Source organism: Henckelia pumila, chromosome 2, assembly GCF_033568475.1.
Source record: "Henckelia pumila isolate YLH828 chromosome 2, ASM3356847v2, whole genome shotgun sequence".
In the NCBI taxonomy this organism is placed as follows: Eukaryota; Viridiplantae; Streptophyta; class Magnoliopsida; order Lamiales; family Gesneriaceae; genus Henckelia; species Henckelia pumila.
In genome coordinates, this window is record NC_133121.1 from 75,026,196 (window position 1) to 75,041,654 (window position 15,459).

Below are 15,459 nucleotides of genomic sequence, written 5' to 3' on the forward strand. Positions count from 1 at the left end.
CAAAGGCCTACGCTTGATATTAGCATAACTGGCCTGACGATCCTGTGCAGTCTTAATCCGTTTCTTGATCTGATCAACAATGTCTATCGCCTGCTGGATAAACTCCGGTCCTTCAGCCTGTCTCTCCCCCACTTCTTCCCAGAAGAGTGGAGTACGACAACGTCGCCCATACAACGCTTCAAAAGGTGCCATCCCAATACTAGTGTGATAGCTGTTGTTGTAAGCGAACTCGATCAACGGCAAATGATCCTGCCAGGCTGAACCAAAATCCATGACGCACGCTCTAAGCATATCCTCTAACGTACGGATAGTGCGCTCTGACTGACCATCAGTCTCCGGATGATAGGCTGTACTCAAACTGAGAGTAGTACCCATCGCACGCTGAACACTCCCCCAGAACCTAGAAGTAAACCTGGGGTCCCGATCGCTGACAATGCTCACAGGCACTCCATGAAGTCGAACGATCTCCTGAATGTACAACCGAGCCATGCGATCCACAGAGTACTCTCGGCTATAGGCAATGAAATGCGCTGACTTGGTGAGTCGGTCCACCACAACCCAGATAGCATCACAGTTCCTCGGGGATACCGGCAAATGGGTCACAAAGTCCATAGTGATAAACTCCCATTTCCAGTCAGGAATAGGCAGACTGTGAAGCAATCCTCCAGGTCGTCGGTGCTCTGCCTTGACCTGTTGACACACCAAACATCTCGAAACAAACTGATAAACACTGCGTTTCATTCCCTTCCACCAGAAACGAGTACGTAGATCCTTGTACATCTTGTTGCTCCCAGGATGAATACTCAACTTAGTGCGATGTGCCTGAGATAAAATCTCCTCTCGCAACTCTTCATCCTGTGGAATCACAAGCCTACCATACAAACACAGAAAGCCATCTGACTGATAATGAAATCCAGACGAGCTACTCTCGTTAGCTAGACGAGCTAAACGCTGGGTCTTTGAATCAGACATCTGAGCATCTCGGATCCGCGAGTACAAGGCTGGCTCAGATAATATCGCAAACATCTGGATACTCTGCATACCTTTCTTATGTTTGAAGGTAAAACCTGAAGTACAACAATCACTGATCGCACTAGACATCGAACAAGTCTGAAGTGCGGATAGTCGCACCTTGCGACTCAAAGCATCAGCGGTGAGATTAGCAGCTCCCGGATGGTACTTAATCTCGCAATCATAGTCCTTAAGCAAGTCCATCCAACGTCTCTGCCTCATGTTCAACTCCGCCTGAGTGAACAAATACTTGAGACTCTTATGATCGGTGAAGATCTCAAATTTCTCGCCATACAGATAATGACGCCAGATCTTCAAAGCGAACACAATGGCTGCCAATTCCAAATCATGAACTGGGTAGTTGTCCTCGTGAAGCTTTAGCTGTCTAGAAGCATATGCGATCACATGCCCATTCTGAGTCAGGACACAACCTAACCCCTGAAGAGAAGCATCCGTGTAAACTACATACCCTCCAGATCCTGACGGTAATGCTAACACCGGCGCAGAAGTCAACCGCCGTCGAAGCTCACGGAAATTCTCCTCACACTCGGAGGACCACTCAAAATCCACACCCTTGCGGGTAAGCTGCGTCAACGGTCGAGCTAACTGAGAGAAGTTCAGAATGAAGCGACGATAATACCCTGCTAGACCCAGAAAACTACGGATCTTAGCAACTGTCGTCGGACGCGACCAATTAAGTACCGCTTCAATCTTGCTTGGATCAACAGAAATCCCTTCCCTGGATATGATATGGCCAAGGAAGACCACTCTATCCATCCAGAACTCACACTTGCTCAGCTTGGCGTACAACTGCTCATCTCGAAGAGTCTGCAGTACCAACCGCAAGTGAGAAACATGCTCTTCCATATTACGCGAATAAACCAGGATGTCGTCAATGAAGACCACGACAAACTTGTCCAAATACTCCCTGAAGACACGGTTCATCAGATCCATGAATATAGCCGGCGCATTGGTCAAACCAAATGGCATCACTAGGAACTCGTAATGCCCATAGCGAGTACAGAATGCAGTCTTGGCTACGTCCTGATCACGGACTCTCAACTGATGATACCCAGATATCAAGTCAATCTTGGAGTAAATTGATGTGCCCTGCAGCTGGTCAAACAAGTCATCAACACGAGGCAACGGATACTTGTTCTTCACAGTCACTCGATTCAGCTGCCGATAGTCAATGCACAGTCGCATCGACCCATCCTTCTTCTTCACGAAGAGAACAGGAGCTCCCCAAGGAGATACACTAGGACGAATGTACCCCTTGTCCAAAAGATCCTGTAGCTGATTCTTCAACTCACGCATCTCTGACGGTGCCAGACGATACGGTGCTCTAGAAATAGGCGAAGTACCCGGCATCAACTCTATGCCAAACTCGACTTCCCTAGCAGGAGGAAAACCTGGAATCTCATCAGGAAACACATCTGGAAATTCATCCACAACAGGAATGCTCTCTATCCCAATACTCTCAGCGGACAAATCAACTGCATAGATAAGGTAGCCTTCCCCGCCAGTCTCTAGAGCTCGACAGGCTCTCAAAGCTGATACCAAAGGCATCGGGGGTCGCGCTCCCTCACCATAGAAAAACCAACTCTCACTCCCTTCCGGATGAAAGCGTACTAATCTCTGATAGCAGTCCACTGAAGCTCGATAGGTAGTCAGCACATCTATTCCCAGAATGCAATCAAAGTCGTCCATCGCCAGGACCATGAGATTCGCCAACAGAACGTTCCCTTCGAACTCTAAAGGGCAACCCATCACTAGACGCTTAGCCAAAGCAGATTGGCCCGTCGGAGTAGAAACAGACATCACTACGTCTAGTGCAATGCATGGTAACTTATGCCTCTTAACAAAACGTGTAGAAATGAAGGAATGAGATGCACCAGTGTCAATAAGTACAAGAGCAGGTATACCATAAAGCATAAATGTACCTGCGATGACTTTCTCATTCTCCTCCACAGCCTGATCATGTCTCAGGGCAAACACCTGGCCAGAAGCTCGTGGCCTCAAATGAGAACTCCTAGCAGACTGTCCCTGCGACCTCTGCTGTACGGTAGCCTGAGAACCCGATCCTGAACCAGAACCAGAACCGCCTCCCCCAGACATTGGACAATCTCTCCGGATATGACCAGTCTCTCCACAACGGAAACAAGCTCCAGAAGCTCTATGGCACTTGTCGGATGGATGGTTCTTCCCACAGTGATCACACTTGTCCTTCTTACCATAATGGACAATACCTCCAGAACCAGAGGAAGAAGAAGATCCAGACTTTTTGAAAGTTTGGGCATGGGGACCCAAAGAACTAGCAGGTCTCGACGTAGAGAAAGACCTGTTCCGCCGAATGCTGTCCTCCGCCTGGTGACAACGGCTCACCAAACCCTCGTAGGACATGTCGTCGCCAACCGCCACACGGTCATGGATCTCAGGGTTAAGGCCCTGAAGAAACAGATTATACTTCATCGCTGAGCTATCAGCAATCTCGGGGCAATAGGATAACAGATCAAAGAACCTCTGCTGATACTCATCAATAGACATGGCTCCCTGTCGCAGACTCAGTAGCTCGCCTGCCTTCGACTGTCGGAGTGCAGGAGGAAAATACCGCTTTTGGAAAGCTGTGCGGAACTCGGCCCAGGTGGCCACTCCTCTCACCGCAACAAAAGGTGCAGAAGTAAACCTCCACACCTGCGCGCACGCCCATCCAGAAGATAGCCAAGGGTCTCCACCTTCTGCTCATCGGTGCATTGGAAAGTCTGAAAAGTCGTTTCCATGCGGTCAAACCAGTTCTCCGCATCCTCCAGAGACTCACCTCCAACTAAGGGCTTAGGACCCATAGCTAAGAATCGACGCACAGTGAAACGCTCGTCGTCATGGTGACGATGACGCCGTTCTCGACGAGGCTCCCGATCGGCATCACCCCAACGCCCACCAACACTGCCATGAGAACTATGGTCGTCACGATTTGACATCTACAAAAATACCTCAAGATGAGACTAAATCCCAAGAAATCTTTTGCATGCTCTGATACCATAAATGTAGTGACCCTTACCCGGATCACCTACTAAACAGAACTTATGCATGCAATTAACTTAATTAAACAGATATCAGAATGAAACTGCGGAAACCAATAACATTATACAATCCCAAGAAAAGGAATCTGTAATTATCCAATAATATACAACCAAATCGAATAGCTGTATAAACCCAAAACAACAGTAATAAAACCTAGACGAAGCTCCAGCTGGCCAACCACTGACTATGTAGTGACCCTTACCCGGATCACCTACTAAACAGAACTTAGGCATGCAATTAACTTAATAAAACAGATATCAGAATAAAACTGCGGAAACCAATAACAATATACAATCCCAAGTAAAGGAATCTGTAATTATCCAATAATATACAACCAAATCGAATAGCTGTATAAACCCAAACAACAGTAATAAAACCTAAGCGAAGCTCCAGCCGGCCAACCGCTGACTAGCCCCTCCTGGATCCACCCTCCTCGTCCAATCGCAAACCTGCCCCATGGAATAGGGTGTCCAGAAAATACAGAGTACGAGACGTGAGCATAAAACGCTCAGCACGAGAGTATGAGTATACATGCATGCAAAGTGAACTCCCTATAGACTCGAGGTCAAGGATCAGATAACAGAGACAGACCGGGCCCTGGTATGTAGCACGCTGTGCCGTCGCTTCAGGAGGTGGCTCCCATACCGAGATAACCGTGGAAACGCCGGACCCAAATCGATGGAAGTCCATCCACTAACAGGATAGGGTACAACCCTACTAACAGACATCTCGAAGGAGATACAGCAAGATGCAAATGAATGCAACATAATATCATGGCATATAAATCATGCAGTCACATAATACATGCATACTCAGTCAGGATATCTCGAACAGTACTTTCGTACCTCAATACAGTGAAAGCTCTACCAACTCTAGGTCCACGCCTATAGTCTGCTCTACACTGCCAAAAGATACTATTATCATTAAAGTGCTCTAAAAGCCTTAACTAAGCTATTGCATACTCCTAAATATTTATAGGAAGCAAAAGCTATACCTTCGTCCGTCGTTAGCCCTTTGATGTCGATGCCTCCAGAACTTGGGCACAACTCCGCTACGACTACCGAACGTCTAGACGACTCCCGGTTCAAGCCTAGGAAGGCTAGAACAACTCGAATATGACTAGAAATAGAGAGGAAATCCGGAATTGGCAAGGAGAAATGAAGTCTCGGCCTTCTATTTATAGACAACGATCGGAGCCTCCGATCCTCGATCGGAACGTCCGAACCTGGATCGGAACGTCCGATCCTGCCATCGGAGCTTCCGAAGATCCTGATCTGCCACGTGTCAAAATATCACTTGATGACTCCGGATAGGGGTGATCGGAACGTCCGATCCTGATCGGAGCTTCCGATCCAGCCACACGTCATGGATGACGTAATATCATCGGTGCCTCCGATCCTCATCGGAGCTTCCGATCCCGATCGGAGCTTCCGATCGTCCCTTTGGAGCTTCCGATCCGTCCAATCCCCAATTTATTTGATTAGCATTAATCCTTTAATTACTCAATTAGGGTTCGGGCTACTACATTCTCCCCCACTTAAGATATTTCGTCCTCGAAATCAGATCTTAAGTACCGAATGCAAATACAGAAGTCAGAAACATTCTTTATTCAAATCAAACGTTTACAGAGTTTGCAACTGAATACAACTTAAAGAATGAAATCAAAACAACTCAGGATGGTCTTTACGCATCCTGTCCTCAAGCTCCCAAGTAGCTTCCTCAGTGCCTCGGCGCTGCCACTGAACTAAAACCAAAGGAATGACTTTGTTCCGTAAAACCTTATCCTTATAATCAAGGATGCGAAGAGGTTTCTCAACATAAGTCAAATCCTTGTCTACCTGAACCTCAGATCGCTGCATAATATGAGATTCATCCGCCACATATCGTCGCAACAAAGATACGTGGAACACGTCGTGAATACTAGATAGATGCGGTGGCAATGCTAGTCGATAAGCCAAATCGCCAATACTCTCCAAGATCTCAAACGGACCGATAAATCTGGGAGACAACTTGCCCTTAAGGCCAAATCTGAGAATCTTGCGGAAAGGTGACACTCTCAGAAACACTTTCTCCCCGACCTCGAACTGCAAAGGCCTACGCTTGATATTAGCATAACTGGCCTGACGATCCTGTGCAGTCTTAATCCGTTTCTTGATCTGATCAACAATGTCTATCGCCTGCTGGATAAACTCCGGTCCTTCAGCCTGTCTCTCCCCCACTTCTTCCCAGAAGAGTGGAGTACGACAACGTCGCCCATACAACGCTTCAAAAGGTGCCATCCCAATACTAGTGTGATAGCTGTTGTTGTAAGCGAACTCGATCAACGGCAAATGATCCTGCCAGGCTGAACCAAAATCCATGACGCACGCTCTAAGCATATCCTCTAACGTACGGATAGTGCGCTCTGACTGACCATCAGTCTCCGGATGATAGGCTGTACTCAAACTGAGAGTAGTACCCATCGCACGCTGAACACTCCCCCAGAACCTAGAAGTAAACCTGGGGTCCCGATCGCTGACAATGCTCACAGGCACTCCATGAAGTCGAACGATCTCCTGAATGTACAACCGAGCCATGCGATCCACAGAGTACTCTCGGCTATAGGCAATGAAATGCGCTGACTTGGTGAGTCGGTCCACCACCACAACCCAGATAGCATCACAGTTCCTCGGGGATACGGCAAATGGGTCACAAAGTCCATAGTGATAAACTCCCATTTCCAGTCAGGAATAGGCAGACTGTGAAGCAATCCTCCAGGTCGTCGGTGCTCTGCCTTGACCTGTTGACACACCAAACATCTCGAAACAAACTGATAAACACTGCGTTTCATTCCCTTCCACCAGAAACGAGTACGTAGATCCTTGTACATCTTGTTGCTCCCAGGATGAATACTCAACTTAGTGCGATGTGCCTGAGATAAAATCTCCTCTCGCAACTCTTCATCCTGTGGAATCACAAGCCTACCATACAAACACAGAAAGCCATCTGACTGATAATGAAATCCAGACGAGCTACTCTCGTTAGCTAGACGAGCTAAACGCTGGGTCTTTGAATCAGACATCTGAGCATCTCGGATCCGCGAGTACAAGGCTGGCTCAGATAATATCGCAAACATCTGGATACTCTGCATACCTTTCTTATGCTTGAAGGTAAAACCTGAAGTACAACAGTCACTGATCGCACTAGACATCGAACAAGTCTGAAGTGCGGATAGTCGCACCTTGCGACTCAAAGCATCAGCGGTGAGATTAGCAGCTCCCGGATGGTACTTAATCTCGCAATCATAGTCCTTAAGCAAGTCCATCCAACGTCTCTGCCTCATGTTCAACTCCGCCTGAGTGAACAAATACTTGAGACTCTTATGATCGGTGAAGATCTCAAATTTCTCGCCATACAGATAATGACGCCAGATCTTCAAAGCGAACACAATGGCTGCCAATTCCAAATCATGAACTGGGTAGTTGTCCTCGTGAAGCTTTAGCTGTCTAGAAGCGTATGCGATCACATGCCCATTCTGAGTCAGGACACAACCTAACCCTGAAGAGAAGCATCCGTGTAAACTACATACCCTCCAGATCCTGACGGTAATGCTAACACCGGCGCAGAAGTCAACCGCCGTCGAAGCTCACGGAAATTCTCCTCACACTCGGAGGACCACTCAAAATCCACACCCTTGCGGGTAAGCTGCGTCAACGGTCGAGCTAACTGAGAGAAGTTCAGAATGAAGCGACGATAATACCCTGCTAGACCCAGAAAACTACGGATCTTAGCAACTGTCGTCGGACGCGACCAATTAAGTACCGCTTCAATCTTGCTTGGATCAACAGAAATCCCTTCCCTGGATATGATATGGCCAAGGAAGACCACTCTATCCATCCAGAACTCACACTTGCTCAGCTTGGCGTACAACTGCTCATCTCGAAGAGTCTGCAGTACCAACCGCAAGTGAGAAACATGCTCTTCCATATTACGCGAATAAACCAGGATGTCGTCAATGAAGACCACGACAAACTTGTCCAAATACTCCCTGAAGACACGGTTCATCAAATCCATGAATATAGCCGGCGCATTGGTCAAACCAAATGGCATCACTAGGAACTCGTAATGCCCATAGCGAGTACAGAATGCAGTCTTGGCTACGTCCTGATCACGGACTCTCAACTGATGATACCCAGATCTCAAGTCAATCTTGGAGTAAATTGATGTGCCCTGCAGCTGGTCAAACAAGTCATCAACACGAGGCAACGGATACTTGTTCTTCACAGTCACTCGATTCAGCTGCCGATAGTCAATGCACAGTCGCATCGACCCATCCTTCTTCTTCACGAAGAGAACAGGAGCTCCCCAAGGAGATACACTAGGACGAATGTACCCCTTGTCCAAAAGATCCTGTAGCTGATTCTTCAACTCACGCATCTCTGACGGTGCCAGACGATACGGTGCTCTAGAAATAGGCGAAGTACCCGGCATCAACTCTATGCCAAACTCGACTTCCCTAGCAGGAGGAAAACCTGGAATCTCATCAGGAAACACATCTGGAAATTCATCCACAACAGGAATGCTCTCTATCCCAATACTCTCAGCGGACAAATCAACTGCATAGATAAGGTAGCCTTCCCCGCCAGTCTCTAGAGCTCGACAGGCTCTCAAAGCTGATACCAAAGGCATCGGGGGTCGCGCTCCCTCACCATAGAAAAACCAACTCTCACTCCCTTCCGGATGAAAGCGTACTAATCTCTGATAGCAGTCCACTGAAGCTCGATAGGTAGTCAGCACATCTATTCCCAGAATGCAATCAAAGTCATCCATCGCCAGGACCATGAGATTCGCCAACAGAACGTTCCCTTCGAACTCTAAAGGGCAACCCATCACTAGACGCTTAGCCAAAGCAGATTGGCCCGTCGGAGTAGAAACAGACATCACTACGTCTAGTGCAATGCATGGTAACTTATGCCTCTTAACAAAACGTGCAGAAATGAAGGAATGAGATGCACCAGTGTCAATAAGTACAAGAGCAGGTATACCATAAAGCATAAATGTACCTGTGATGACTTTCTCATTCTCCTCCACAGCCTGATCATGTCTCAGGGCAAACACCTGGCCAGAAGCTCGTGGCCTCAAATGAGAACTCCTAGCAGACTGTCCCTGCGACCTCTGCTGTACGGTAGCCTGAGAACCCGATCCTGAACCAGAACCAGAACCGCCTCCCCCAGACATTGGACAATCTCTCCGGATATGACCAGTCTCTCCACAACGGAAACAAGCTCCAGAAGCTCTATGGCACTTGTCGGATGGATGGTTCTTCCCACAGTGATCACACTTGTCCTTCTTACCATAATGGACAATACCTCCAGAACCAGAGGAAGAAGAAGATCCAGACTTTTTGAAAGTTTGGGCATGGGGACCCAAAGAACTAGCAGGTCTCGACGTAGAGAAAGACCTGTTCCGCCGAATGCTGTCCTCCGCCTGGTGACAACGGCTCACCAAACCCTCGTAGGACATGTCGTCGCCAACCGCCACACGGTCATGGATCTCAGGGTTAAGGCCCTGAAGAAAAAGATTATACTTCATCTCTGAGCTATCAGCAATCTCGGGGCAATAGGATAACAGATCAAAGAACCTCTGCTGATACTCTTCAATAGACATGGCTCCCTGTCGCAGACTCAGTAGCTCGCCTGCCTTCGACTGTCGGAGTGCAGGAGGAAAATACCGCTTTTGGAAAGCTGTGCGGAACTCGGCCCAGGTGGCCACTCCTCTCGCCGCAACAAAAGGTGCAGAAGTAAACCTCCACACCTGCGCGCACGCCCATCCAGAAGATAGCCAAGGGTCTCCACCTTCTGCTCATCGGTGCATTGGAAAGTCTGAAAAGTCGTTTCCATGCGGTCTAACCAGTTCTCCGCATCCTCCAGAGACTCACCTCCAACTAAGGGCTTAGGACCCATAGCTAAGAATCGACGCACAGTGAAACGCTCGTCGTCATGGTGACGATGACGCCGTTCTCGACGAGGCTCCCGATCGGCATCACCCCAACGCCCACCAACACTGCCATGAGAACTATGGTCGTCACGATTTGACATCTACAAAAATACCTCAAGATGAGACTAAATCCCAAGAAATCTTTTGCATGCTCTGATACCATAAATGTAGTGACCCTTACCGGATCACCTACTAAACAGAACTTATGCATGCAATTAACTTAATTAAACAGATATCAGAATGAAACTGCGGAAACCAATAACATTATACAATCCCAAGAAAAGGAATCTGTAATTATCCAATAATATACAACCAAATCGAATAGCTGTATAAACCCAAAACAACAGTAATAAAACCTAGACGAAGCTCCAGCTGGCCAACCACTGACTATGTAGTGACCCTTACCCGGATCACCTACTAAACAGAACTTAGGCATGCAATTAACTTAATAAAACAGATATCAGAATAAAACTGCGGAAACCAATAACAATATACAATCCCAAGTAAAGGAATCTGTAATTATCCAATAATATACAACCAAATCGAATAGCTGTATAAACCCAAACAACAGTAATAAAACCTAAGCGAAGCTCCAGCCGGCCAACCGCTGACTAGCCCCTCCTGGATCCACCCTCCTCGTCCAATCGCAAACCTGCCCCATGGAATAGGGTGTCCAGAAAATACAGAGTACGAGACGTGAGCATAAAACGCTCAGCACGAGAGTATGAGTATACATGCATGCAAAGTGAACTCCCTATAGACTCGAGGTCAAGGATCAGATAACAGAGACAGACCGGGCCCTGGTATGTAGCACGCTGTGCCGTCGCTTCAGGAGGTGGCTCCCATACCGAGATAACCGTGGAAACGCCGGACCCAAATCGATGGAAGTCCATCCACTAACAGGATAGGGTACAACCCTACTAACAGACATCTCGAAGGAGATACAGCAAGATGCAAATGAATGCAACATAATATCATGGCATATAAATCATGCAGTCACATAATACATGCATACTCAGTCAGGATATCTCGAACAGTACTTTCGTACCTCAATACAGTGAAAGCTCTACCAACTCTAGGTCCACGCCTATAGTCTGCTCTACACTGCCAAAAGATACTATTATCATTAAAGTGCTCTAAAAGCCTTAACTAAGCTATTGCATACTCCTAAATATTTATAGGAAGCAAAAGCTATACCTTCGTCCGTCGTTAGCCCTTTGATGTCGATGCCTCCAGAACTTGGGCACAACTCCGCTACGACTACCGAACGTCTAGACGACTCCCGGTTCAAGCCTAGGAAGGCTAGAACAACTCGAATATGACTAGAAATAGAGAGGAAATCCGGAATTGGCAAGGAGAAATGAAGTCTCGGCCTTCTATTTATAGACAACGATCGGAGCCTCCGATCCTCGATCGGAACGTCCGAACCTGGATCGGAACGTCCGATACTGCCATCGGAGCTTCCGAAGATCCTGATCTGCCACGTGTCAAAATATCACTTGATGACTCCGGATAGGGGTGATCGGAACGTCCGATCCTGATCGGAGCTTCCGATCCAGCCACACGTCATGGATGACGTAATATCATCGGTGCCTCCGATCCTCATCGGAGCTTCCGATCCCGATCGGAGCTTCCGATCGTCCCTTCGGAGCTTCCGATCCGTCCAATCCCCAATTTATTTGATTAGCATTAATCCTTTAATTACTCAATTAGGGTTCGGGCTACTACATTCTCCCCCACTTAAGATATTTCGTCCTCGAAATCAGATCTTAAGTACCGAAAGCAAATACAGAAATCAGAAACATTCTTTATTCAAACAAACGTTTACAGAGTTTGCAACTGAATACAACTTAAAGAATGAAATAAAAACAACTCAGGATGGTCTTTACGCATCCTGTCCTCAAGCTCCCAAGTAGCTTCCTCAGTGCCTCGGCGCTGCCACTGAACTAAAACCAAAGGAATGACTTTGTTCCGTAAAACCTTATCCTTATAATCAAGGATACGAAGAGGTTTCTCAACATAAGTCAAATCCTTGTCTACCTGAACCTCAGACCGCTGCAGAATATGAGATTCATCCGCCACATACCGTCGCAATAGAGATACGTGGAACACGTCGTGAATGCTGGATAGATGCGGTGGCAATGCTAGTCGATAAGCCAAATCGCCAATACTCTCTAATATCTCAAACGGACCGATAAATCTGGGAGACAACTTGCCCTTAAGGCCAAATCTGAGAATCTTGCGGAAAGGTGACACTCTCAGAAACACTTTCTCCCCGACCTCGAACTGCAAAGGCCTACGCTTGATATTAGCATAACTGGCCTGACGATCCTGTGCAGTCTTAATCCGTTTCTTGATTTGATCAACAATGTCTATCGCCTGCTGGATAAACTCCGGTCCCTCAGCCTGTCTCTCCCCCACTTCTTCCCAGAAGAGTGGAGTACGGCAACGTCGCCCATACAACGCCTCAAAAGGTGCCATCCCAATACTAGTATGATAGCTGTTGTTGTAAGCGAACTCGATCAACGGTAAATGATCCTGCCAGGCTGAACCAAAATCCATGACGCACGCTCTAAGCATATCCTCTAACGTACGGATAGTGCGCTCTGACTGACCATCAGTCTCTGGATGATAGGCTGTACTCAAACTGAGAGTAGTACCCATCGCACGCTGAACACTCCCCCAGAATCTAGAAGTAAACCTGGGGTCCCGATCGCTGACAATGCTCACAGGCACTCCATGAAGTCGAACGATCTCCTGAATGTACATCCGTGCCATGCGATCCATAGAGTACTCTCGGCTATAGGCAATGAAATGCGCTGACTTGGTGAGTCGATCCACCACAACCCAGATAGCATCACAGTTCCTCGGGGATACCGGCAAATGGGTCACAAAGTCCATAGTGATAAACTCCCATTTCCATTCAGGAATAGGCAGACTGTGAAGCAATCCTCCAGGTCGTCGGTGCTCTGCCTTGACCTGTTGACACACCAAACATATCGAAACAAACTGATAAACACTGCGTTTCATTTCCTTCCACCAGAAACGAGTACGTAGATCCTTGTACATCTTGCTGCTCCCAGGATGAATACTCAACTTAGTGCGATGCGCCTGAGACAAAATCTCCTCTCGCAACTCTTCATCCTGCGGAATCACAAGCCTACCAGACAAACACAAAAAGCCATCTGACTGATAATGAAATCCAGACGAGCTACCCTCGTTAGCTAGACGAGCTAAACGCTGGGTCTTCGAATCAGACATCTGAGCATCTCGGATCCGCGAATACAAGGCTGGCTCAGATAATATCGCAAACATCTGGATACTCTGCATACCTTTCTTATGCTTGAAGGTATAACCTGAAGTACAACAGTCACTGATCGCACTAGACATCGAACAAGTCTGAAGTGCGGATAGTCGCACCTTGCGACTCAAAGCATCAGCGGTGAGATTAGCAGCTCCCAGATGGTACTTAATCTCGCAATCATAGTCCTTAAGCAAGTCCATCCAACGTCTCTGTCTCATGTTCAATTCTGCCTGAGTGAACAAATACTTGAGACTCTTATGGTCGGTGAAGATCTCAAATTTCTCGCCATACAGATAATGACGCCAGATCTTCAAAGCGAACACAATGGCTGCTAACTCCAAATCATGGACTGGGTAGTTGTCCTCGTGAAGCTTCAGCTGTCTAGAAGCGTATGCGATCACATGCCCATTCTGAGTCAGGACACAACCTAACCCCTGAAGAGAAGCATCCGTGTAAACTACATACCCTCCAGATCCTGACGGTAATGCTAACACCGGCGCAGAAGTCAACCGCCGTCGAAGCTCACGGAAATTCTCCTCACACTCGGAGGACCACTCAAAATCCACACCCTTACGGGTAAGCTGCGTCAACGGTCGAGCTAACTGAGAGAAGTTCAGAATGAAGCGACGATAATACCCTGCTAGACCCAGAAAACTACGGATCTCAGCAACTGTCGTCGGACGCGACTAATTAAGTACCGCTTCAATCTTGCTTGGATCAACAGAAATCCCCTCCCTGGATATGATATGGCCAAGAAAAACCACTCTATCCATCCAGAACTCACACTTGCTCAGCTTGGCGTACAATTGCTCATATCGAAGAGTCTGCAGTACCAACCGCAAGTGAGAAACATGCTCTTCCATATTACGTGAATACACCAAGATGTCGTCAATGAAGACCACGACAAACTTGTCCAAATACTCTCTGAAGACACGGTTCATCAGATCCATGAATATAGCCGGCGCATTGGTCAAACCAAATGGCATCACTAGGAACTCGTAATGCCCATAGCGAGTACGGAATGCAGTCTTGGCTACGTCCTGATCACGGACTCTCAACTGATGATACCCAGATCTCAAGTCAATCTTGGAGTAAATTGATGTGCCCTGCAGCTGGTCAAACAAGTCATCAACACGAGGCAACGGATACTTGTTCTTCACAGTGACTCGATTCAGCTGCCGATAGTCAATGCACAGCCGCATCGACCCATCCTTCTTCTTCACTAAGAGAACAAGAGCTCCCCAAGGAGATACACTAGGACGAATGTACCCCTTGTCCAAAAGATCCTGTAACTGATTCTTCAACTCACGCATCTCTGACGGTGCCAGACGATACGGTGCTCTAGAAATAGGCGAAGTACCCGGCATCAACTCTATGCCAAACTCGACTTCCCTAGCAGGAGGAAACCCCGGAATCTCATCAGGAAACACATCTGGAAATTCATCCACAACAGGAATGCTCTCTATCCCAAAACTCTCAGCGGACAAATCAACTGCATAGATAAGGTAGCCTTCCCCGCCAGACTCTAGAGCTCGACAGGCTCTCAAAGCTGATACCAAAGGCATCGGGGGTCGCGCTCCCTCACCATAGAAAAACCAACTCTCACTCCCTTCCGGATGAAAGCGTACTAATCTCTGATAGCAGTCCACTGAAGCTCGATAGGTAGTCAGCACATCTATTCCCAGAATGCAATCAAAGTCGTCCATCGCCAGGACCATGAGATTCGCCAACAGAACGTTCCCTTCGAACTCTAAAGGGCAACCCATCACTAGACGCTTAGCCAAAGCAGATTGGCCCGTCGGAGTAGAAACAGACATCACTACGTCTAGTGCAATGCATGGTAACTTATGCCTCTTAACAAAACGTGAAGAAATGAAGGAATGAGATGCACCAGTGTCAATAAGTACAAGAGCAGGTATACCATAAAGCATAAATGTACCTGCGATGACTTTCTCATTCTCCTCCACAGCCTGATCATGTCTCAGGGCAAACACCTGGCCAGAAGCTCGTGGCCTCAAATAAGAACTCCCAGCAGACTGTCCCTGCGACCTCTGCTGAACGGTGGTCTGAGAACCCGATCCTGAACC